The sequence below is a fragment of the Ochlerotatus camptorhynchus genome, unplaced genomic scaffold, assembly GCF_037179485.1.
Source record: "Ochlerotatus camptorhynchus isolate MF236.1 unplaced genomic scaffold, CSIRO-AGI_Acam_v1.1 ptg000207l, whole genome shotgun sequence".
Taxonomy (NCBI): domain Eukaryota; kingdom Metazoa; phylum Arthropoda; class Insecta; order Diptera; family Culicidae; genus Ochlerotatus; species Ochlerotatus camptorhynchus.
Window position 1 is genome coordinate 1,395,404 of NW_027040697.1, and position 25,698 is coordinate 1,421,101.

General features: G+C 42.0%; 1 protein-coding gene across 6 annotated transcripts in view; it reads right to left on the minus strand.

Annotated features, from left to right (window-relative positions):
* LOC135703040 (furin-like protease 2) overlaps nucleotides 1-25,698 on the minus strand; it is a 1,186,720-nt gene that overhangs the window by 987,281 nt on the left and 173,741 nt on the right. The window lies entirely within an intron of this gene.

A 25,698-nucleotide genomic window follows, 5' to 3' on the forward strand; every position in this document is an offset into this window, starting at 1 on the left:
GATCTAAAGTATCTGTCTTTATTAATGAGCTGCTTGGGTTTATATACGAAATTACATTTTACAAATTGTTGAATTGGTATGGTGTGATTTACATTTAATTACTGTAAATAAAGTGAGATGCCTATATCGGTGTGACAATTCTATATATTATTCAATGGTTTCAATGTGCTTGCTAGGCTATTAGCGTATTGAAAGATGTAACATGATCCGCGTATCCGTAGAAACACATATAGAGGACAGGAAAATAGGAACAAAAGGTCGTTTTACCAACAATTGAAAATACTAAACGATTTTTTTTTAAGATGTTGGCGCTCGGCCAACGGGAATTGAAATAATACACGCTAGTTATTAAAAACCGGAATATCCGGGCGAAATTCCGATATATCGAACGTGCTCATCTACCTGATGATTCTCTTCCAAGAAGTTTAACGAGCTGGCATCGGACGAGATGACGTGATTCCGGAAAGTCTCAACGAAAAGTGGGAGAAATGGTTGGAGATTCTACCGAAGGTGCAGGACATCAGCATACCTCGCTGTTACCGTTCCTTAACGGAACTGAGTCCCCATACGAACATCCAATTGCACACGTTTGTCGACGCAAGCCTGCCAGGCTACGCAGCGGTCGTTTATTTACGTTTTGAGCAGGGCAGCACTGTGGAATGTGCTATCGTAGGTGCGAAGACTCGTGTCCATACCGAGGTTGGAATTACAGGCCGCGGTCATCGGAGTCAAGTTGGATGATAGGATTACGAAGTCCTTGTCGTTCAAGGTTCATCATCGGTTTTTCTGCAGCGACTCGCGTGACGTCCAGTGCGGGATCCGGTCAGATCATCGGTGGTATTCGCAATTCGTTGCATTCCGCATCAGTGAAATTCTAGACACAACGAACATAGCAGACTGGGGTTACAAGCGGTCGAAGGAAAATGTTGCTGACGATGCTACCAACTGGCAGGGTATGCCAAACCTCACCGAAGATAGCCGGTGGTTCAAAGGACCCAGTTACTTGTGGGAACGTCAAGATCGCTGGCCATCTAATCCGTACCGGGAAGCTGGCACCGATTAAGAACTCCGTGCAAATCTCTTCTACCATCAGGTGCAACCGCAACCAATCATCAACGTTCGAGTATACTCTTGTTGGGGGCACCTGTTACTAGTCACAACTACAATATTTAGAGCCGCACGCAACATGCACAGCAACGCGAACAATACAGAACGCATAACTGGTACGCTATCGGCTGAGGAACTGAAGCATGCAACTAACTATCTGCTTCGACTGGCTCAGGCAGAAACCTTTCCAGACGAGGTAAGTGTCCTTAGCGCGGATGCTGCCAGCAAGGCGTTACAAACGTCGAGTACGATCTACATACTGAACCCTTTCATGGATGAACAGAAGGTACTTCGGATGCATGGCAGGATCAACGCATGCGAGAACGCTTTCATGGACGCTAGGACTCCAATAATTCTCCCGAAAGATCATCGTGTCACATGGCTCATAGTAAAGGATCATCATGAGCGTTTCCATCATCAAAACCACACTACCGTCGTGAACAAGTTGCGGCAAACATTCCGGATCCCGAAGATCAGGCGGATATTTAAACGAGTCAGAGCGAGCTGTCAGGAGTGCAAAAACCTAAGGGCTGCCCCACGTCCACCACCTATGGGCGATCTTCCTGAAGCAATTCGTTTATTGGCATTGATTATTTCGGTCCTTTGTTGGTGGCGGTAGGGCGTAGAACTGAAAAGCGGTGGGGTGTGCTTATAACATGCATGGCTATACGGGCGGTACATATTGAAATTGCACATTCGCTTAGTGCGAATTCGTGCGTAATGGCATTGAGAAATTTTATGGCGCGGCGAGGCGTACCGAGAAAGATCTATAGTGATCGAGGTACAAACTTTACGGCAGCAAGCAAGGAACTTGTGGTGGCGAATGAGGATCTTGAGGCGGCGCTCAAGGAGATGGACCAGGAGATGTTAATCAAGGAGATGTTAATCAAGGAGATTGTCAGTCCAGAGACGGAATGGACATTTCTTCCTCCAGCGTCTCCCCATATGGGAGGAGCCTGGGAAAGGCTAATACAGTCAGAAAATAAGAATATGCTGATCGAAGTGGAAAATATCATTAACTCCCTACCGCTTACGTACGTTCCGGTGGAGGATCCAGCTGCTCCTGTATTGACACCCAACCATTTCCTGCTGGGTTCCTCCAATGGTCTCAAACTGTCCATGGTGTTCGACGATAGTGCAGTGGTTCTACGACGGTCATGGTGGGCATCACAAGTAGAGGCGAATATTTTTTGGCGACGATGGGTACGAGACTACCTGCCGGACCTAACCAAGCGAAGAAAGTGGTTCAACGAGGTCCAGCCGATTGATAATAAAAAGCCGATAAAAATCTCTTTGTGGAACTTTACATCGTGGAAATCGAACTGGGCTGCCGTATACGCAAAAACACATATAGAGGACAGGAAAATAGGAACAAAAGGTCGTTTTACCAACAATTGAAAATACTAAACGATCTTTTTTAAGATGTTGGCGCTCGGCCAACGGGAATTGAAATAATACACACTAGTTATTAAAAAAAACCGGAATATTATTTCAATTCCCGTTGGCCGAGCGCCAACAAACTTATTCCACCTAAATACGATTTCTGGATCACTGTGCATTGTGCATTGAAAGTCAAGAGCAAATTTTCATTATGTCGTAAGTAACATTCGCACCGATCCGAGAAAAATAAAGTTTTGTTTTGATGACCGAAAAGTTATTCCTATTTCCAATTAAACACATATAATCTCATAGTGATAGCAATGTTTAACATATTAAGCCGGGTTTTAATCATACAAATGCAAATCGCTAGCTTTCATGCTAAAAAATACTGGTTTTTGAGTCAAAAGATATTATACGTCGTTTGGTGGCCCCTATTGTTACTTAAGTCAAAGTGTATTTACCAGGATATTCGGGAGAATTATCAATTACGTCTCCTTACGTGCAGCCCATTCATCATTTTAGGACCACCAAAATCATCTAAGCAACAAACAGTTCTATTTATTCACTTTAATACTGAGAAATCGAAACGACGAACGTACACTTTTCACTGGTTTCTCTGTGCTGTTACTTAAGGCAAACGGCATCTCCATAGAAATCGGGTGACTTAAGTAACATCGAAAACTATGTTGATCGGAAGGTGATTACGTCAAAAAGTAATTTGACTGGTAAATAATTTTAAAAATGGGATGTGATCCTATATTCAGACAGTATATTAGTGTAATAGCAGGAGCATCGATTGACACTGATAGCTCGACTTTGTTTACCTTTGTTACATTCGACGTAATGAACATTTACTCTTGAAGTAAATCTATTCAAAAACTCACCATCAAACTAATTTGCCAGAGATATTCAGGCGAAAGAATTCAAAATTAAAAAAATCGTTTTCAACTCCACAACCACCACATCCATCTCGCATCGGAAAAGAGCTCCGGCAGAGCGAACTCAAATTAATGCCCACCTAGGTCCGAGCTGGGCATCGCCCAAATGTCAGCTCTAATTGCTTTGCGCTGGAATGCACTTGGAAATTACTCCGTACAAATTCATTCCGTTCGGATTTGAACTTCACCCCTTGGAAATCGGATTGCTTGCGTGAATTGGTGGTTCGCTGGCCCTCTGTTGAATCTCCACCCATTCCAACACACCTCAATCTCCCCTAGCTGGTGTCCATTTACCTACTGCTAAACTGTTGCTGATGCTGTCGGTGCATAGAATGTCATTCCCTACACAGGTTCAGATTTGACATGAATGCAACCATTGTGCTGTCGATCATGAGCACACGATACCCGGCAAGTGACATTTCAGTGTTCGCCCGGTCACCCGGATGTATTTAACAGTGCCAGTGCCGGGTGGATGCTCACTGAGTGCCATCTTGTGTTGTCTTTCTGGGCTTTTGTGTGCCACTAATGACCGGACCATTATTGTGATCCGAAAGGTCGATTGGCTTTGATGTGGTATTTGCGGCGACGATTGCATCAGGTGGATGACAACAACAATGGTGACTGTTGTTGTTTATGTCATGGTTAATTGAATTCGAAACTGGTGCATGAAGATTGGAAAATAGAACTACGAAAAAACGTCTTTTCAATTTGATTCATTCCACCCATCAAAGGTCAGCAGATCGGAATATTCTTACAAAAGTTCACACGCCGTTTCCACTTTCTATTTCAACCTTCGCAGCGTGCGCGTGTGGCGTAAAGATCATCTGGCATTTGTCCCATTTTTTTTATTTAAAAGATGAACCACCCATTCCAACTGACAACCACCGGGGTAACCAGTCGTGCGCGAAAACTTTCGCTTTTTGTCTGCGGCTGACTGTGATTTTTCCGCAAGACCGCAACCTTAGACATGAAAACTGAAACCACCTCCAAAATGAAACGACACCAGAAAATCTTTTCCATCGCTCGCAACCTGAGCGAGTCGTATACCTAGTGAAAAATAAAATTGCAACGAACTATGTGAAGGCCAGCCCGAATCCGGCGATCACGCGGAGCGAGGCAGCACGATTTGCTTGTCCTCCTTTTCGTTTTTGTTCGATTATTATTGGATTGTAGAATTGCATTTTGTCTTTCCTGTTTTGCTGCAGCGATCGATCGGTCAACCGTCGCACAGTGGGACGAAATCAAAAAAAAAAAAGTGAGACATGACCATTTGCGGCGCAACTATTGAGATGAGCATTTGGATGTCTTCTAGAATGTATCTTCGATTTTTGAGTACTTTATTTAAGTGGTAAAAATGTTTGCTTAAGGAGCGTATACACTAAGATAAAAAAAAAATAACTTTTTCAAGTCTTGTTAAAATCGATGAACATCTATGGTAAAACACTAATGTACATACTTGGAAAAATGGTCAAGAAAACAGCAACACGTTACAATACATTGAGGCCCAGTATTAGAAAATATATATATTTTTTTAATAATCCATTTATTTGTAAAGGCTCAAATGCGGTAGCTTTGCGGAGCCAAATTAATTTAAAGTAATTTTAGAAAATTCATTCGACATCCCCTTGGTTCCCCCAATTAATTGTATATGTAGGGTATAAGTTTTTTATAATTCGTTTATTTTTCCAGGCTCATTTGCTGTAGCTTTGCGGAGCCGATATTAATTGCTTCATCGGTCTCATTGAACGAATAGCGTCCAATGAGCTAACACTATTCGTAAAAATGAAATAATGGTCAGAAGGTAGGGAGGCAATTCGCTCTACTGCGTAAAATATGGCTGCGAGTTCCGCAACGTATACGGAGCATGGTTTTTGCAGTTTATAGGAGGCGCTATGAAATAGGGTATAAGTTTCTGAACTAAATTGCGTTGAGTTTAGTGTTAAAAAATTATAAAATTCGATTTAAATCCTTTACACAAAGAGATAGCGATAACTTTGTATTTCAGAGCACTTACAAATTTGTAGAAGATTGAAAAAAATTGAAAACAATCCAACAAAAAGTTTTGGTAAAAAACGAGTTTTGAAGGGGGTATTACCGTTTGTACTCCATTTTTACTTAAAATGTTATCATCTACAATGTTTTCATACATGTTCATCAATTATCACAAGACATAAAAAAGTTTTTTTTTAATATTAGTGTATACCCCCTTAAGCAAATATTTTCACCACTCATATAAAGTACTCAAACATGAAAGAAACATTCTAGAAATACTACAACTCAATAGTTTCGCCGAAAATGACCATCTCCCACAATTTTTTTCGTCCCACTGTGCTTCGGCGTCGTGGGTTTATTCGTTGTAGGTATATAGGTAAGTACTTGTTAATTCAGCAGTTTTTGCACCATCGCACATCGTGACGGTGCGGTGACTGGCTTGATCTTGGTCTTACCGGGCGGTGGCGGTGCAAATCTACCTGAGTGTGTCCAAGAGGATGACGATGACGAAAAGCACGACTTTTGATAATTGCCACGAGCGGTGTTGCGGTGCCATACCTGTGTGAATTGGTTGAAATAGAGAGATAAAAGGATTTCGATTAGTGGTGCTGGCTGTTATGGAGAAAATGCAATTACAGTGTTACAAAGTTGAGATTTCTTAAATGTTTTACTTATGATATTTTTCAGTCGGTTGAGTCTGGCCTTGTGAATAAAACAACAATTAAAGAAAGTTCTAGAAACTCTTGGCTGTGAGTTATGCCAAACAAAAATCGCTTATGATGGATCCGGTGGTTGAGTGATTAGTGTGACTACTTTCTCACCCCAGTTTGTCTGCCCAAATAATAATATTGGTTTTATAAGGGTTCTGTACACCATGATTTAGACCTGTTGAATGTTATAAAACCTCTATAATGCTTGCAATGATAGTTGAATAGGTTCAATCCCAGCCTAGGTCGTTGGGATTTTTCAAAGGCAAGCAAATGTCTGGTCTCTTCTTCTTTCGAAAGGAAAATAAAGCCGTAGCACATTGATCTAGAATAGAACATTACATTGGAATTTGGGTCAGAACTCTTTCGTAAATTTTCCCAGTATATCAACCCAAAATTTCCTTAAAATTATCACTAGAATGCCTTTGAATTCTTCTGCTAAGAAATTATCATCAGCATTCTGAAGAAAACAAATGTAATTTACCAGAATCCTTAAAAAAGATCAAAGTTCCAGAAGCTTTAAGATTTTCCAGGATTTTTTTTAATAAATACATTTTTTGTACAGGCTTAATAGAATAAACTTTACAGAGCCGAGTTATCATTTTTGTCATTATTACTTTCTTATATTTAAAGTTAAAGGAACTGGACCGAATACTCGCGGTTGTCTCGAGGTTAGTGGAGATTTACAATGTTTTGGATGGGAAAAAGGGAGTAGGAGGTTTGAAATGTGATTTACGATACAATATGTAATTAATCCTAAAACGTGAACTTATTTCTATTCATCTTGAAAACAAACATTTGAAAAAAAAATCACACGTGCAAAATACAAACTAAACACAAGGTTAATCAAACTTACAATCTAAGGTTAAAAGTCTTAAAGTAAACATATATGAGTTTCATAAACTCCTGATCGCGTCTAGCCAAAATATCCCGAACTGGAACATTAGGTTGTCTACCTCGAGCCCAAAGGGAATCGTACAGCTCAGCTCTGACTCCAAGATGCTCAGCACAAGACCAAATAATGTGATCGGCGTCTTGGTAACCTTGTACACATTCACAAAGATTGCTATCCCCCAGCCCAACACGGAACAAGTGAGCGTTTAACAAATAGTGACCCACCTCCAACCCCTTGAACCAAGGACTCTAATTTTTCAGGATACATAATGTTTTTTTTTTCAAATCCAGGGTCTAGGAAATTTCTCAACACCGGACTTGTGGAGTATTTCCCTTCTTCTCAGAGCATGAGCATGAGCATGATTGACCGCCCACGGTTGCTACTCTGTTATTGCCAGATCAGCTGTAATTGCACAGAGAACCAATAGACGATGCTTGGGACTAGCAATCATCCTCAATGTGTAAAAACTGGTGATCTCAAATTAGGCAATACCAGCGCCAGCCGCGCCTGAACGCAGGTCAAGAAAGGAATGGGTAGGAATGTGTTGACGTGACACTCGCTTTGATGGAAACCGAGAAATCCTCTGCGCTTCCACGAGGAGTCACTGGGATTTTGGGTAAGAGGGTAGGGTTTTCAGCAAGGTTCGTTTTGGTAAACGATAAGCTGAATTGATGTTTAAACGATAGGGAGGGGTTACTGTATAAATAAATAAAAAGGAATGATCTCAGCCAAATAACCAAGTATAACTGCACCAAAAGCAACCGGCCAAATTCATATTATATTATAATAAAATAAAAAGTAAATAACAATGATATGCTATTTGATACACCTTCTGGTCCTTGAGGATCTACAGGACAACTATTTTCTAGAAATGAAAATTATAGTTATATAATGATAGTTATATAGTGATCTTATGAGATTTTGAATATGTGAAATAAAACTAATTAGCTAGTCATGCAATATATAAAATAATGTTAAATGAACAAGTATTACAAAAAAAATAATAAGCTCGATTTCAGTTAACCTCAATACATACAACTGATTTCAACTTCTGATATTTTATTGGAATTGAAACAAACATTTTATTATGCACCATGGAATTTCTTAACGCAATATGGAATGCTTTTTTAAAATAATGGTAAACTTTCATAATGCATCAATAGTCAGAAAAATCGAGGTTATTTGGACATTTAACAGTTTTTATGCAATTGTAATCATGCATTCCAATGTTTTTTTGTATTTTCCTGAACGAAGGCTTAAAATAGTGAATCATTATAATATTAATCTAAAAATGTCGAAGAGCTGAAAATAAACTTAAAGATTTAAATCAATGCGTCATTACTCATATTCAGAATTTGATTAAATAAGTATTTACAAATATACAAATAAATATATCAATAAGTTATGTAACTTTCTATCCTGGAAAGGAAAAATTAAATGGTTAATTTCACTGTCATATAAACGTTAAACATACATTCGAGAAAATCAAATGATGTTACGTTGCTTCTTCCAGTTGTGGTTTGACCCTGTTATAAATATTTACCAATGAATATTTAATAATAATACAATAGGACCTAGGATGTATTCAAACTCAAACTATATCAAGATGGAAATAAAATCATAGTGAATTATTCGTATACACCTAACCGTAAAAAGCCGAGGAACATGCATCATGCGACCGTGGTCATCACTCTGACAACTGACACGATGAACCATGAACATACATAAATCTCGAATACTCCCCCGAAGGGACGCATCCACTCTCGCAAACGATGCATCCCATCGCCAATCCGGCGCAACCAGCATCCCACCCACGCATGCCAACACCACCATCAGATAGGAGAAATTTTCCCCTACCTGATGGCGGCGCCACAACGCGCGGGCGAGCCACCAACCACACCAAACCGACAATCAAACGCACTGCCCACAAAAGCAGACACGTCCCCTCGAAAATGCAATCAAGAAATGTGTAAGAACAATCTTCAACTGGAAGAAATAATAAACTTGCAATATTTTATATAAAGCTGAAAAATAAGGAGACACGTTTGAAATAATGCAAAATAATATAAAACGATGCAATACAGTACAGTATAATATTATATGCAATGTATTGTAGGAGATATAGTGAAGTGAAACATATGTGAAATCTATGAAATGCAAATAATATACATATAAAAATGATTAAATTAATTTTGATGTTGGGGAAGTATTAGTAGCAACAGTTTCATATGGGGTGATGATTTATTATGTCACGCTCTAATGGGGTAGGGGGTAATCGTGCATCTAAAACCACAACACTCCACGCCAAAACACGATCCAGCTTTCGCCTGCCATGCAATGAACAACAGAGACACGCGACAACTCATACAGCTTCAGCGGATGATGGTCAATTCCAAATACACTAATGGTACCGCCTACGGCAACTAACACGGTGATCACGCCGTCAACTACGATGAATTTGGAACTCACCATTTGTCTCGTCTATACAGTCATTAACAGCTTAACACACACACATGCCCCTATCTCTCATTCATAATCGTCTCGTACAAGCAACTCGTTGAGAAGACTTTACGTACACTATTGCTTAGCCATTGACCACCGCAATATCAAACGCATTATAGTCGCACACCAACCGTGTTGCAGTAACAAACATCAAAAAACTCGAATAAAATACAAACCTCCGTATCACCATACAACAAACCATTTCCATCCCTCCGTATCCGATCGTCAGGGCGGACTTTTTTGGGTTCCTTCTCACTGCAGCCATATTCATTTCCTTCTCTTTCCTCTGAATCCATGGCACTGACAATCTACCTTCCTAACATGAAATACCACTAGGTACTACCTTCACTCGCTGCAACTATTATCTTCTCTATCTATTTCCATCAGTAGCGCGAGGAAACAGAACTACGCACACTTCGCGATCTACCAACTGGTCACTCGGTAACCTACACCTTCATAGTTTGCCATTCCTACAATAATTCCTCTACACACTCGAACGTATGTGTATGAGCAAACAAGAAATAATACTACCAAACGCAAAACGTTAGAATAAAACCATCGAATTTCACCACAAATTGCATATTTTCTTCGGCAATTCCATCCTACTATGCACTTTCTATAAATCGGACAATAAAACACACAAAATAACGAAACTATTCCACTCGAAAAACAACGCGACCGGCTGCTATCACCAATACTCGATCTCTGCGAGGAGTATTTCCCTTCTTCTCAGATTCCTAAAAGTTTCTCCATGTTTCAAATGATTATATTTGTCTAAATTTACTGAATCAATAAAAAAAAACTACAAGGGACAGTCCTATGGGGTTGTACGCAATGGTGACGTAGGACTACATAATATTATATAATAAATGCTATATATTAACTGCAGTAGGAGCTTGTGTTATGTGGAATAGGAATTTGAGCGGGGTTTTCTCTGTGTACTGTATGCGTTATAATGTTTGCACCATTAAAAAAAATCTAAAAAAATTCGGTTTGGATTTTTTTTTTATTTATTCAAAGGGGGGATGTTTCTCAGAGTCTTAAACTATGTTAATCATCGATCGAGTTTCCACTAGCTGCAATTACAGCCTCCACACGCTTTCGGAATGCACGGCAGGTTCTAATAATGTAGTCTGGATCCATTTCTCTCCAGGTACGGGTCAATGTTTGTCTGAGGCTTGCTGTACTCGGGTGGCGTTTAGAAAAGGCCTTGGCCTTCATGACGCGCCATATTGAGGTATCCAGTGGATTAAGATCGGGGCTGGATGGTGGCCACATATCCTTCGCCCAGAACGGAAGATGTTCCTGCAACCACTTCTGAGTGCGGTTCGAGGTGTGGCACGGAGCCCCATTGAAATACAATATTTGGCTTCAAACCGCACTGTTCTTTGATCCACGGAAGAACATACTTACTTAAAATCCCTATGTAGACCTCCGTGTTGACCTTGTCGCCTTCTGGAATGAACACCGGGTCCATTTTTTGCCATCGGAAGCCACCAATACAAACACCATAACGCTAGCAGGATGCTTGGTCAGATACACGTTCTTGTGCTCGTCGGCCACGTCTTTTACCGGAAGAGAACTAATATACCGGTCGGTTCTGGAATTTGGTGCGGGATCGACGGTAAACATGCTCTCGTCGGTGAACAGGATTACCGGATTTTTTCGCTTAAGGAAGTTCAAGATTTTCTTGCATCGTACCCCTAGTAGCACGCTTGTCACAAATCAATTGTAGAAACTTATATACGACTAATTTCAGTCATAAACAAGTTGCTGTAACTAACTGTGATGAAACTGTGCTACTCGGGTCGACTCGTAGCTTCCGGATGCGGTTGGTAATCATGTGAGTTCTTTTCCGTGCCCTTGACTTCGCCCCGCAATCTTCTTTTACGATCTTCCGTGCCGCAAAGTCACTGATCCCGTGTTCCTTTGCCATTTTCCTTATTGAACGCACTGGATTCACCCGAATCTTCCTTTTGATAGCAGCGATAACCCTCGGAACCCGAGCTGCCCTCGGACGACCTGTGGCCACCTTCGCGGATAGTTGTCCTTTCTTTTCTCAGTCTAAAACCTTTTCGACGGTCCACCGGGACACTCCCACGGCGATTGAAATGTCTTTTTGCGACATTTGCGCGTGGGACAAATCACAAATGCGCTGCCACTTCGCCATGGTGCAACTGTCAAACTAAGTAAATCGTTTCAGCCTACTACGGTATGAGCTATAGAGATTAGTGACGTTTAACGCACGTACACTAATGGGGGTCTATCGCCGTGTAAAGTTGTTTATTATTTTCCTCGGGTTAACCTCAAAATGTATGTAATTCGATCTGTCAAAATGAGTTTGACAGCGGTTTGTTATGTATTTTCCTCGGATGTTCACTAAAACAGTTTCACACAGCGCACCAATACAACCAGCCCTGAAAATCTCTATAGGTTACGTGCATGCAAAGAAAACCAAGGCATTGTATGCATAGGTGAAACGGGAACCTTATTTATACGATGGTGCAAACATTATCACGCATACGGTATACTCTTTACTATGACTATGATTGCACTGAAAAGAACCTTTTGATATGAATTTTAAGTTGGGAAATCGGTTCAATGATTGGCCACTCGCAAGAATTTTGGCACGTCTGCTGCTGGACAGAGGGTGTCTGCAACAGGTTGGATTGCCGCAGAATATCAGTGTCCAGCCAGCCCTTTTTTAGTTTTTCTCGTTAAACTCCTTCTCTCAACAAGTTGGTAAATCTTAGCCTTTAGCAGAAAGACGCTTAACACTTTTTTCGGCGAATTTATGATCCTATTTCACGTCATGGTTCTTCTCTATGCCTGTACAGATAAATTAGTACTTTTATTTATTTTCTCTACTGCTCTAAATCAAACGAGTAGAAATAATAAGGGATGTCAGTTACTCGCTCGAATAATTAAAAATTCGATAAATATTTAATCGAATAGCCTGAAAAATCTTCACGATTAATCGTTAATCGAATAATTGGACTATTAGGCATCCCTAGAAAAAAGTGTTATTTCATGTTTTGGTGGTCCTTTGAAAATGTCGAACAGCAGAATTGCAACCAGCACGAACCATAAGCGGTGCGATGCTAGTTTTTATTGCTATGACGACGACTGAATTTAGGCTTAGAAGCAGAAGGGTGAAAGTCAATTCTCTTCATCGATTACCTCTTTTGATGATCATGGCTTCACTAACCTACTATATTTCGCAGTATTTCTGCTACGCTCTTCTATCACCCAGAACAACAAACGGAAAAACAAACTGGAGAGCATTTTGTGTGGTCGTTGGGGGCGTGTGGTTCTGAATATGGCGATGAGTGTGCAAAATGTTACGCAATTCTTCATTTCTTCATTCTTTTATTTAACGTCGATCTCTATTCCGCAATCTAGTACCAATCACCGACGAACATCGATTTCCATCCATTGACGGCAATCGAATGTGCAGGCAGGCAACTTCCACACCTGCGTAGGATATCGCACCCATTCAACACACACATGGGCCGGGACCAACGGCTTTACTTCCCTTCCGAAGGAAGACGTGACCAAAACATTTTTATGCCTCAGAAAAATCCCACCAACCTCGGCTGGTATTGAACCAAATGTTACGCAATTACATCCTCGCTATTCGAACGCGCCCGAAGCTCGGAGGCGAATGTCACTTCGACTTGTTTCGTCTACTAACGACTCTCTGATGTAAGTAGTGTTGCAGCAATGCTACAATGCAGCAATTCGTTTAGAAACGAATCTCTGATGACTGTGTTGGGGAAGCAGCATAAAGGGTGATACGGTCAAAATTTGGTCAATATCAACTTGACGTATTTCTTTCAATTTTGCATTTAAAAAACCTGAACACCCCTCATTTTGAAGGTGTGTGTGTGTAGAATGTTGCTCCTATTTTGATTTTGGAATTCACTCTTCAGTTGTCAAAATGCCGTCCAAGCAAGAAGAGCAGCGTGTCAAAATTTTGCTCGCGCATCGCGAAAATCCGAGCTACTCGCACGCAAAGTTGGCAAAATCGCTAAAAGTTGCCAAATCAACCGTTACAAATGTAATTAAAGTGTTTGTGGAACGTTTGTCGACAGCCAGGAAGTCTGGATCGGGGGGAAATCGAAAACCGGAAGCCGCTGAGACGACAAAGAGAGTTGCCGGTAGTTTCAAGCGAAACCCTAACCTCTCTCTCCGAGATGCCGCAAATAAGCTGGGTGTATCGTCTACAACCGTGCATCGAGCCAAAAAACGAGCCGGACTATCGACTTACAAGAAGGTAGTGACTCCAAATCGCGATGATAAACAAAATACGACGGCCAAAGCGCGATCCCGGAGGCTGTACACGACGATGCTGACGAAGTTTGACTGCGTGGTAATGGACGACGAAACCTACGTCAAAGCCGACTACACGCAGCTTCCGGGACAGGAGTTTTATACGGCAAAAGGAAGGGGAAAGGTAGCAGATGTTTTCAAGCACATGAAACTGTCAAAGTTCGCAAAGAAATATCTGGTTTGGCAAGCCATCTGTACCTGTGGCTTGAAAAGCAGCATTTTCATAGCTTCCGGGACTGTCAACCAAGAAATTTACGTGAAAGAGTGTTTGAATAAACGTCTGCTGCCTTTCCTGAAGAAACACGGTTGTTCCGTACTGTTTTGGCAGGATTTGGCATCTTGCCATTACGGTAAAAAGGCCATGGAGTGGTACGCCGCCAACAACGTGCAGGTGGTTCCCAAGGACAAGAACCCTCCCAACACGCCAGAGCTCCGCCCAATTGAGAAATACTGGGCTATTGTCAAGCGGAACCTAAAGAAGACCAAAAAAACTGCTAATGGCGAGCAGCAGTTCAAGGCAAACTGGCTTTCTGCGGCGAAGAAGGTGGACAAGGTGGCTGTACAAAATGCGATGGCAGGGGTCAAGCGTAAGGCCCGGCAATTCGGATTTGGAAAAGCGGAAGCCTAACTGAATATTTTTCCTGAATTTTATACTAATTGAACTTGAAAAAGAAATTTAATTTGATTTTTTAAATAAACGATTTCACCGATTTACACGCGTTTTCCCTTGACCAAATTTTGACCGTATCACCCTTTATGCATGTACGTAATTGGTGGATTTGTGAGTTATTTCGACGGTTTTGGACAATACTTGACACTTACCACTTTCTCAATAGTTTCTTGTTGAAAATCAACAGTCAAATGCATTGTAATCGATGCGTGGAAATATTTTTGATCAATTGGTAATAAAATGATTGAAATCGGTCCAGGGGCAGCTGAGTTATTAACGTTCAAAATCTTTCATGATTTCGTTACATGTTCCATTTTTGGTTTTCACAAACTGTACCCCCATATAGAAATCACAGACGTAGTCCTACGTAAAAACAAAACTATGCAAATTCCGATAAAAGTAAATTCCAGAATGTAAGATAATGTCAAAGGTTCAGAATCGTGAAAATTTGTTTAAATTCAAAAATATATTTGCTAGTGCATGATCTTGGGAAAAAAGCTAAGTCTGAAATCTCCCAAATAAATCCCTACACCCTGGGGTACTATCACTTCTGTGTAGGGTTGCTTCCACTTACTTCGCTATAAAAAATGTTTTTCGGGATTGTGAAATCATTGGATGTTGTGATGATGTTTTGTACTTATGAAATAAATGAATAAGATGTGTTTAAAACATAAAACCTGTCATATTGTTTGTTCAATATCTTCACAGATATTGGATGAATGCAAACAACTTAAGAAATAATTTCGGTACTGAGCAGAGCCCTCGAAGTATCTCTACGAGCAAATTTAAGGAAACAACGTTGTACAGACTCAACTCTCTCAACTGCATTGTTGTAGTTTGGGTACCCAACCATACCAGGGAGCAGAACAATGATTTTAGACAGTAGATGTCGGAGAAATTCTTAGCTATCCTAAAGATAAAGCCCAATGTTCTTGACGCCTTGTCGACAACACATGTGATATACTGCTTGTACGTTAGTTGAGAATCCGAAATTACTCCCAGATCTTTAACATGCATCAGACGTTCGATTATTGTACCTTGAAGTTCGTAATTAAACGAAATCGGTTCTTTCTTCCGAGAAATGTGATTTCTGAAAATTTCGCCGGGTTAACCGTCATTCGGTTCAAATTGCACCAGTTGGCAAAGGCTTCAAACTAACTTTGAAGAAAGTGACAGTCATCAACCGAACGGATCCGGAAGAAGATTTTAAAATCATCGGCATAAGAAAGTCGTGGCCCTTCGATGACCAGATTCACGTTATTGAAGTAAAGTAAGAAGATCAACGTTCCTAGGTGACTTCCTTGAGGTATTCCTAAGGTGGTTTGGGAAATATCGGACCGGCAATTGTCGACGGCAACCAACAGCTGACGATCAGTGAGATATGAGTGAGGAAGTTTACGCTAACCCTAAGTCTTTGTAGTTTGGCAATCGCAATGACGTGGTTTAGTACATGTGACGTCTGTTTGTGCCCGTTCAGCAGATTAGTGGTGGTGGAACGACCGGAAGTGAAACCGTGTTGATCAGCACTTAGATACTGCTTACATGCGAAAGCAGAGGCTCCATAATGACTATCTCAAATAGCTTCGAAGTAGCGCACAACGATGTGATTCCACGATAATTATTCGAGTTTTGTTTGCTTTGCTTGTGGACAGGAAACATATGTGCAAATTTCCAACCTGATAGGAATACACTGAAGTCACTTTTCGGAATTTACGTGGTTTTATTTTACGCAGATTTCGGAATTTACGCGGTATATCGTTGTTTGTCAAATACCTCACTATATTAGTATTTTTGGAATCGGAGTTACCTGCTGGAACCGGAAATCCATTTCTGACGCCATTTTGAATTTCAAGATGGCGGCATCCGGTTAGAGAAAAACTAGGAAATACTGTCAAATACCCAACAATAGGGTAAATTTGAAATCAGGAGAATGTGTAGGGACCAGAAATCCGTGTCCGACGCCATTTTGAAATTCAAGATGGTGGCTTCCGGTTAGAGAAAAACTGAAAAATACTGTCAAATACTCCATGATATGGATAACATGGATATTTTTGGAATCAGGGTGACGATAAGGGACCGGAAATACATTTTTGACGCCATGTTGATATCCAAGATGGCGGCTTCCGGTTAGAGAAAAATTGTGAAACGCTGTCAAATACCCCACAATATGAGTATTTTTTGCAATCTGGGTGACGTGTAGGGACCCTAAATCTATGTCTGACGCCACTTTGAAATCCAATATGGCCGCTTCCGGTTACAGAAAAACTGAGAAATACTTTTTTTTTTTTTATATTAATTTATTTGTACAGGCTCAATCGAATAAACTTTACAGAGCCGAGTTATCATTTGCATTATACATGAATAATGTCTTAAATCTAGAGTTAAAGGAATTGAACCGATTGCTCGCGGTCGTCTCGAGGTTAGTGGAGATTTACAATTTTTTGGATGGGGAAAGGGAGAAGGAGGTTTGAAATATGATTTATCATACAAATATTTAATTAATCCTAAAACATGAACTTATTTCTATTCATCTTGAAAACAAACATTAAAAAAAAAACTACACGCACAATACACAAACTAAACACAAGGTTAATCAAACTTACAATCTAAGGTTAGTATTCTTAAAGTAAACATATATGAGTTTCATAAACTCCAGATCACGTCTAGCCAAAATATCCCGAACTGGAACATTAGGTTGTCTACCTCGAGCCCGAAGGGAATCGCACAGCTCAGATCTGACTCCACGATGCTCAGCACAAGACCAAAGGATGTGATCGGCGTCTTGGTAACCTTGTCCACATTCACAGAGATTGCTGTCTCCCAGCCCAACACGAAACAAGTGAGCGTTTAACGAATAGTGATTGGACATGAGGCGAGACATCAGACGAATGAAGTCTCGACCCACATCCAACCCCTTGAACCAAGGACTCTTCGACACCTTAGGGATGATCGAGAATAGCCATCGTCCCAAACTTCCTTCACTCCATTTATTTTGCCAGCTGGTAAGCGACTGTTGACGATAAATGAAGAAAAATTCATTGTAGGCGATTTGTCGATCGTAAATATCGCCTTGCATAGCGCCCACCTTAGCAAGTGAGTCAGCCATCTCATTGCCCGGAATCGAGCAATGAGATGGGACCCATGCAAAGGTGATGACAAAAGATCTTAAAGATAAAGCACTTAAAAGCTCTCGTATTTTCATGAGAAAATACGAGGAGTGCTTTACCGGCCTCATAGAGCGAATAGCCTCGACAGAACTGAGACTATCCGTAAAAATAAAATAATGATCTGGTGCAAGTGAGGCGATCGTTTCTAGCGTATAATATATTGCCGCCAGTTCAGCAACATATACGGAACAAGGAGCTTGAAGCATTCGAGAGGCGCTATGAAATTCGTTAAAAATACCAAAACCAGCGGACGACTCTATTAGTGATCCATCTGTGAAGAACGATCTTGCGGAATCAACTTGGCCAAACTTTGCAGCGTAAATTAATGGAACTATCATGGAACGATGATGTTCTGGGATTCCACGAATCTCCCGCGTCATAGATAAATCAAAACTAACTGAATTGCCGAAGTCGGAGAAGCATACACGATGAGGATTATGCTGTGAAGGGCTGACATCCTGAGTTATGTACACGTAGTACAATGACATAAAACGAGTTTGAGGGTTTAGCTCAAGAAGCTTCTCAAAGTTTTCGATTACCAGTGGGTTCATAACTTCACAACGGGTGAGGAGCCTAAGGGACAATTCCGAAAACCGATCCGATAGTGGCAACATGCCCGCCAACACTTCGAGACTCATCGTATGAGTCGAGTGCATGCATCCTAACGCGATACGAAGACAACGATACTGGATACGTTCCAGTTTGATGATGTGAGTTTTAGCCGCCGACTGGAAGCAAAAACTACCGTACTCTAAAACCGATAAAATCGTTGTCCGGTACAACGTTAGAAGATCTTGCGGATGAGCTCCCCACCACGTTCCGGTAATTGTTCGGAGAAAATTGATCCTTTGTTGGCATTTTCGTCTCAGATACTCAATGTGGGATCTCCAGGTGCATTTGGAATCGAACCAGACCCCAAGATATTTGAAAGACATGGAATGAGTGATCGGCTTACCCAAAAGTTGAAGCTTCGGTTGTGCTGGGCTATGCTTCCTAGAAAAAACGACCAACTCAGTTTTCTCCGTGGAGAATTCGATACCTAGCTGGATAGCCCAAGTAGACAAATTGTCTAAGGTATCCTGTAAGGGTCCTTGCAGGTTGACCCCTGTGGGCCCTGTCATAGAAACTACTCCGTCATCTGCAAGTTGTCTCAACGTGCAGTTGTCACTTAGACAATTGTCAATTTCTCTGACATAGAAATTGTACAAAAGGGGGCTTAAACATGAGCCCTGGGGGAGACCCATGTAACTAAATCGAGAAGCTGTAGAGTTTCCATGAGAAAAGCTCATATGTTTCTCTGACAGCAAATTGTACAAAAAGTTATTAATTAATGGGGAAAGGCCACAAGCGTGGAGTTTGTCTGAAAGGACTTCAACCGATACTGAATCAAAAGCCCCCTTAATATCCAAGAACACAGAAGCCATTTGCTCTTTTTTAGCAAAAGCCAACTGGATTTCTGTGGAAAGCAACGCGAGACAGTCGTTCGTTCCCTTACCCCTACGGAAACCAAATTGAGTATCTGAGAGTAGGTGGTTCGTCTCAACCCATTTGTCGAGGCGAAAAAGGATCATTTTCTCCAACAATTTTCGAATGCACGATAACATCGCGATGGGACGATACGAGTTATGATCTGACGCGGGTTTTCCAGGCTTTTTAATGGCTATAACTCTCACTCGCCTCCAATCATCTGGAACAATATTGAACTCCAGGAACTGACAAAACAAGTTCAACATGCGCCTCTTAGCGACGTCTGGGAGGTTCTTCAACAAGTCGAACTTGATCCTATCAGCCCCCGGAGCCGAATTGCGACACGAAAGGAGCGCGAGTGAGAGCTCCAGCATTGAAAAAGGCTGGCTGATCTCGTCTACCGAATTCGTCGTTTCGCGAGGAATCATCTGTGCCGGCACGGAATCAGGACATACTTTTCGCGCGAACTTGAGAATCCACCGATCCGAGTACTCCTCGCTCTCGTTGTTTGAAGACCGGTTACGCATCCTTCGCGCCGTGTTCCAAAGCGTATTCATCGACGTTTCGCGCGATAAACCGTCCACGAATTGCCGCCAGTATCCGCGTTTCTTGGCTTTGATGAGGCTCTTGAGTTCGTGTTCAAGAGTCGAGTACGCTTCGAAATACTCGGGTGTTCCGCGTTTCCGGAAAAGCTTAAACGCGTCGGACTTTTTACGATAAACCTCAGTGCATTGCTGGTCCCACCAAGGGGTAGGAGGTTTCCTACGAAAAGACGTTCCTGGAACCGGCCGAGTTTGAGCTCGAAGCGCGCTGTCCAAGATCAGATTGGAGAGGAAGTTATATTCCTCCAACGGTGGAAGCCCTTCTAACGACGACACGGCTTCCTCTATCGCGGTCTTGAACGTTGTCCAATCGATATTACGGGTGAGGTCGTACGCGACGTTAACGGATTCCGACGGATTGAACCCACTGGCAATCGAAATTTTGATCGGCAAGTGATCACTACCGTGGGGATCCTGGATCACATTCCACGTGCAATCCAACGATAATGAATTAGAGCAAAGTGTGAGGTCTAATCTACTTCCATTTGAGGATGGACCAGCCAAACGTGTTACTTCTCCATTGTTAAGAATTGTCATATTGAAGTTGTCACAGAGGTCATATATCATAGTAGAACGGTTGTCATCATACAGTTCCCCCCAGCCTGTACCGTGGGAATTAAAATCTCCCATAATCAACCGTGGAGCAGGAAGTACCGAACAGATATCTGAAAGTTGTTTGCGATTAACAACGGCTCTAGGAGGAATATAAACAGAAGCAATACAAAGGCTCTTACCTTTAATAATAGCCTGACATGCAACAACTTCAATACCTGGAAATTGTGGAAGATTCACTCTATAGAAGGAATGGCACTTTTTGATCCCCAAAAGTACCCCTCCTCCACGCGAATCCTCACGATCCAGTCGAATAATGTTAAAATCATAAAAAGGAAGATCGATATCTGAAGAGAGCCAAGTTTCACAAACAGCAAATGCATCACAATCATTATTGTGAATTAAAAACTTAAAAGAATCTAATTTTGGAATAAGGCTTCGGCAATTCCACTGTAGAACAGTGATCATATCCCCGACCTCGTTTGGAAAATTATCCATCGAAGGAGATGATTGCTGCAAGGAGGGGCCACTTCAATGTCAACTGCTTCAAGAGGGTTTTCACAGTAGGAAGCATTGCCAGAACAATGCTTTTCAGAGGATCAGAAATATCGAGGTAATTGAGGATACTGTCCACAATGTTATCAAATGAGAACAACCCAGATGAAGAAGGGGCTTGTGTTCTGAAAATTGGGGCATCGGGGGTTTTGGATGTCCCCGGGAGAGGTGGAAAATCCTGGGTATAATCAGTTCTGCGGAATCCAGGAGGAGTAGAAGTCTCCTTTTTTCCACCACTCCTTGATTTGGGCAAGCTGATTTGGGGTTCTTGATCTGCAACTTTCCGCGAACGGATGCGTTTTCGTTTCCGGGCAGAACCTTCCGGAAAACTGAAAGAAACTCCCTCCTCAGCCAAGTCAGAGCCAGACTCGTCATCTGACAAAAGAGCGAAGGGATTAGTTTCGTTGGTCGATGGCTTGGCTGTCTTAAGCATTTCTGCAAAAGACCGCCTGGAACGTTCTTTAAGAGAGCGCTCTAGTTTTTCCCCGCGTTGTTTGTACACCGGACACGACGAGAGACCATGAGGAGGAGATCCTTTGCAGTACACGCATTTTGGTGCCGTGACTGTGCAGGCGCCATCCTCGTGCTTCTCCCCGCATTTGGAACAGCGTGCCTTGCTGCCACAGTGAGAGGCCGTATGTCCCAACTGTTTGCAGTTTTGGCAGATCATGACCCGAGGAACGAACAAGCGCACAGGTAGCCGAAGTTTTCCCAACTCGATGTACTGAGGAAGGGCTGAACCAGAAAAGGTCACGCGAAACGAGTCTGTGGGGGTAAAACTCTTTTTACCCTCGCTGACAGATACTGAGCCCAGTTTTTGGACATCCAGTATCTTCACCGGGGGGAGCAAGGGGTTCTTGAAACGGCCAACCGCCTGCTTCTCCAAGATCTCGGGGGTCAGACTCGCTTCGGTGACCACACCTTCGATCTCCACATCACGAGCTGGTATGTAAACCCTGTACTCAATCGTAAAGAGCTGGGAGGCAGCAATCTCGTTAGCCTGCTTCAGGTTAGAAACGACAACACGAAGTTTATTATGCCTAACCTTCGTGATTTCGGTCACGGCCGAGTATCGCTTCGTCAGATCAGTGGAAATTTGCATCAAGTTCAAAGGTTTGTTTTTGGGCTGAAAGTAGACAACCCATGGCCCAGTCGAGTCATCTGGATAGGCTCGCGATCGGGGGCTTTTCTGAGACGAATCATGAATGACAGGACGTTTTCGTCTTTTCTTGCCATCGAGTGGCAAACTGGTGTCATCTTCCGACAAAATGTCCATATCGTCTTCTGACGAGACGTCCATTTTGCCGTACTAGTGGGAGCGGTAAACGCTCTACCACTGAAACGATGCTTAAAACCACACAGACACAATAAACAGAAAAAAATTACAAACACAGAAACACAAAATTAAATTTAACTGATGGGCGAGAGAAAGAAACAGGAAAAAAACTTATCTGCTATACTACTACCACCGAGTGATTGATTACACAGCAGCAGCGGAGCGACGCGCAGCGTGGGTGACCTTCGATGCGCGTGTACGGGCGATCTTTGTAGTGGTGTGCTTGTATTAGGCTCGGCACTCAGCTGGACACACGATGATGGATGACCGGTATAAATGCGGAGGCAGATGCTGACACTCGATGACGATGATCTGTGTGCAGGTATGCGTGATCACGCACCGATGGTGCGCAAAATGGTTGGCGAATTGGCAATCGCAAAAACAATTTTCCTTCCGATGATGCCGAAAACACACTTTCTTCTCAGAAAAAACTCACTTTCAGATAATTGTTTAGCCGGGTACTATGCCAGTAATCACTAAGCGAGAAAAAACTGATAATTTAAACCAACCGAATACCGAGAAAACTTCCGAAATACCGGAGCGCGAAACAAGTCGACTGTACTTCTTGCTAGGTCGCAGTGGGATGAAAAACTGAGAAATACTGTCAATACCCACAATATGGGTATTTTTGGAATCAGGGTGACGTGTAGCTACCGGAAATCCATATCTGAAGCCATTTGGCGGCTTCTGGTTACATAAAAACTTGGAAACACTGTCAAATGCCCCACAATATGGGTATTTTTGGAATCCGGGTGCATGTAGTCTGGAAATCGATGCCTAGCGCCATTTGGAAATCAACGATGGTGGCTTCAGGTAAGAGTATCAAAATGGTGTCAAACATAACTTGCCAGTCCCTAAACGTAAGCACGATCCCAAGAATACCCATATTGAGGGAATTTGACAGAATTTCCAAGTTTTTCTGTAACCGGAAGCGGCCATATTGGATTTCAAAGTGGCGTATGACAGAAATTTTCGGTCCCTACACGTCATCCAGATTAAAACAGTATTAGGGTCTGTGCCTAGGCTCACGAACGTAAGCTTGACGTAGGACCGCTAGTGGACGGAACAAATATGTCGATCATTGAGTTCTTAACTCTTTCCGTTTTTGAATTGGTGGCCGGTTGATTTTCAAATGGTGGCCACACCAGCGCAAGTCGATGCTGACCGGATAACGGCGGCCTAGTCATGCTGCCTATTGCAGGAAGCCTTTCCTCCGGTCGATGTGGGTGTTTTCGTCGTCGTCTGGTCATCTGCGTATTGGTGCGTAATACTAGTAAAATTTTCGTTTACAGGTATACCTCAATATAACGTTACAGTCACATTTGACTTTCATCTCCATATCTCCCTAATAACAATTGAATTATACAAATTAATATTACCAATAAATGGGGGATTTTGTCTTCTGTCCGATGGTGATATTACTTTGCTTGTTTGAATTATCGTTTGCGAGAAATCGACGATGGAAGTCAAAAGTGACAGTTACGTTATATCGAGGTATACCTGTATTTGCTGGTTTTTCAAGTCTCAACTTTTGGTTTTATATTTCAATTGGTTAGCCTTTGGCTCTTCATCTTGGTTCTTGTTAATTAGTTATTCTAATGTGATGATTGCGTTTAGCGCTAATTTACAGGATACCGCACAAAAACCTACCTAACTACTTGAAATAGGTTGCCAAATCACGAATGATCTGGTGGTTTAATCGCATACAGGTGACTCTGTACCTTTGCAGCGTGGACGTCTTTCGCTCCTCGAGTTTTTGAAGACCGGTGAATCTCGGTTGGTTGCAATTTAGGTGAATTTTGGAATTTACGAGAATTTCGGACTTTACGGGGGTTTTTACGCGGATTTCAGAATTCACACGGATTTCAGAATTTACGCGGGTTTCGGAATTTACGCAGTGTTTTTTACGCGGATTATTTTTTGCGCGGCACGTATTTCCCGCGTAAAAAGCGACTCCAGTTGAAATGGACATTTGGAATAGATTATGTAACGGTGTAAGCAAGCTTGTGATATGCTTCTTCAGAAACACTGATGGGACACCATCGGGTCCTGGGTTGAAGGACAACTTGAGTAGTGATGCGGCAGTGAAATTCACTTCGTGAATTCTTTTCGGTACGTGTTTGTCAATTACATATGCCAAGACATGTGAAAAAGTTTGCGCGGCAGTTTCAATGTCGTCAGGATCGAGGATGCTCTCCCAATCTATGCTAGACAGCACGTCGACGATACTACGATGATCTGCTTTCCGGAAGTCCTATGACACGGTTGTGGAAATTTCAACAAAATCCCAAGCGTGATTATCTTTAACAGTGACAACCAAAGGAGGGTGATGATGAACTTGCTTTACTATTGGAGAAGATGCCGTGGAGATGAATGGAGCGGTATCCTGAGCGCCTACGAAACAGAGATCCTAGCTTCGATTGTTCTCGTTGACTGCGTGGTTTATTAGAGATAGCGTTGCTGAACTATAGCAGTCGAGAAGGCTAACTGCTCCTGTGTGAAATACAGAGTGTACAACTGTACAGGGTATGGGTAGAGAAAGCCGCTATGATAAGGTTTCCAGGAAACGCCAGCTAGCTTGAAGTCACCCAGAACGATTATCTTATCAATTGGTGTCTCACTCTCCATTATTGTAAAAACGGATCGGCAATGCGTTTCAATAAGGTTGTTGTCACGAACCCGGTCGAGTGCAATGTACACCGTGCATAGGTACCATGTGCGATCACTCAGTTCTACGGCCACCCAAGCTTGTTCCACACAGTTCCACAAGTATTTCGGTCGCAGCGGAAAACCTCACACTGGGATCCGAACGCCTGGCTGGAAAACGTTTGAGAATCGAGCCAAGTCTCGGCAAGAACGATGACATCGTAGCACCGGTCCGATACAGCTAGGTGATAGTCGTGAATGTCAGAATTCATTCCGCCTACGTTTTGACAGTACAAAATGACATCATGTTTCCTACGGTTGGTGGTCGCACGAGGCAAGACGTTTGGTTTTGAAACGTTTTCAAAATTCTGAGGTTTAAAAAAAAAAATACTTGCCTGTAGTTCGACTACGTCCTTGCAATCTGCGTTTATTGACTCTCGCGTCTGTACCCTCTAAAGATAAATATCATAGATAAACTTTTGAAATAGGCGGAACAACCAAACGTAAACAATGGCTTTAAACGCACATTGCTCGAGAATCAAATCACATCCAAGCAATTGATCGGGAAGTGGCATAGTACTGGAAGGACTTACTATCAGATACTTTAGAAAAGTGAGGTTATATCACATTAGTTCAAGTTCCATTTTATGCTAATAAATAGTTGCTTTGCCTTATTTTTTTCAAGGCTTTGTGTTTTGCTGTTTTGTGGAAACAGCTCATGACTAAAAGAAGGGACAATAGGAATCAGCACTAATTTTGGGCGTTCTAAGTACAACCCACACTTTACCACTCTTTTTCGAGCAGATTTTAACACAAAATGGAATGTTTCTACTATAGATGTCTTCTTAAT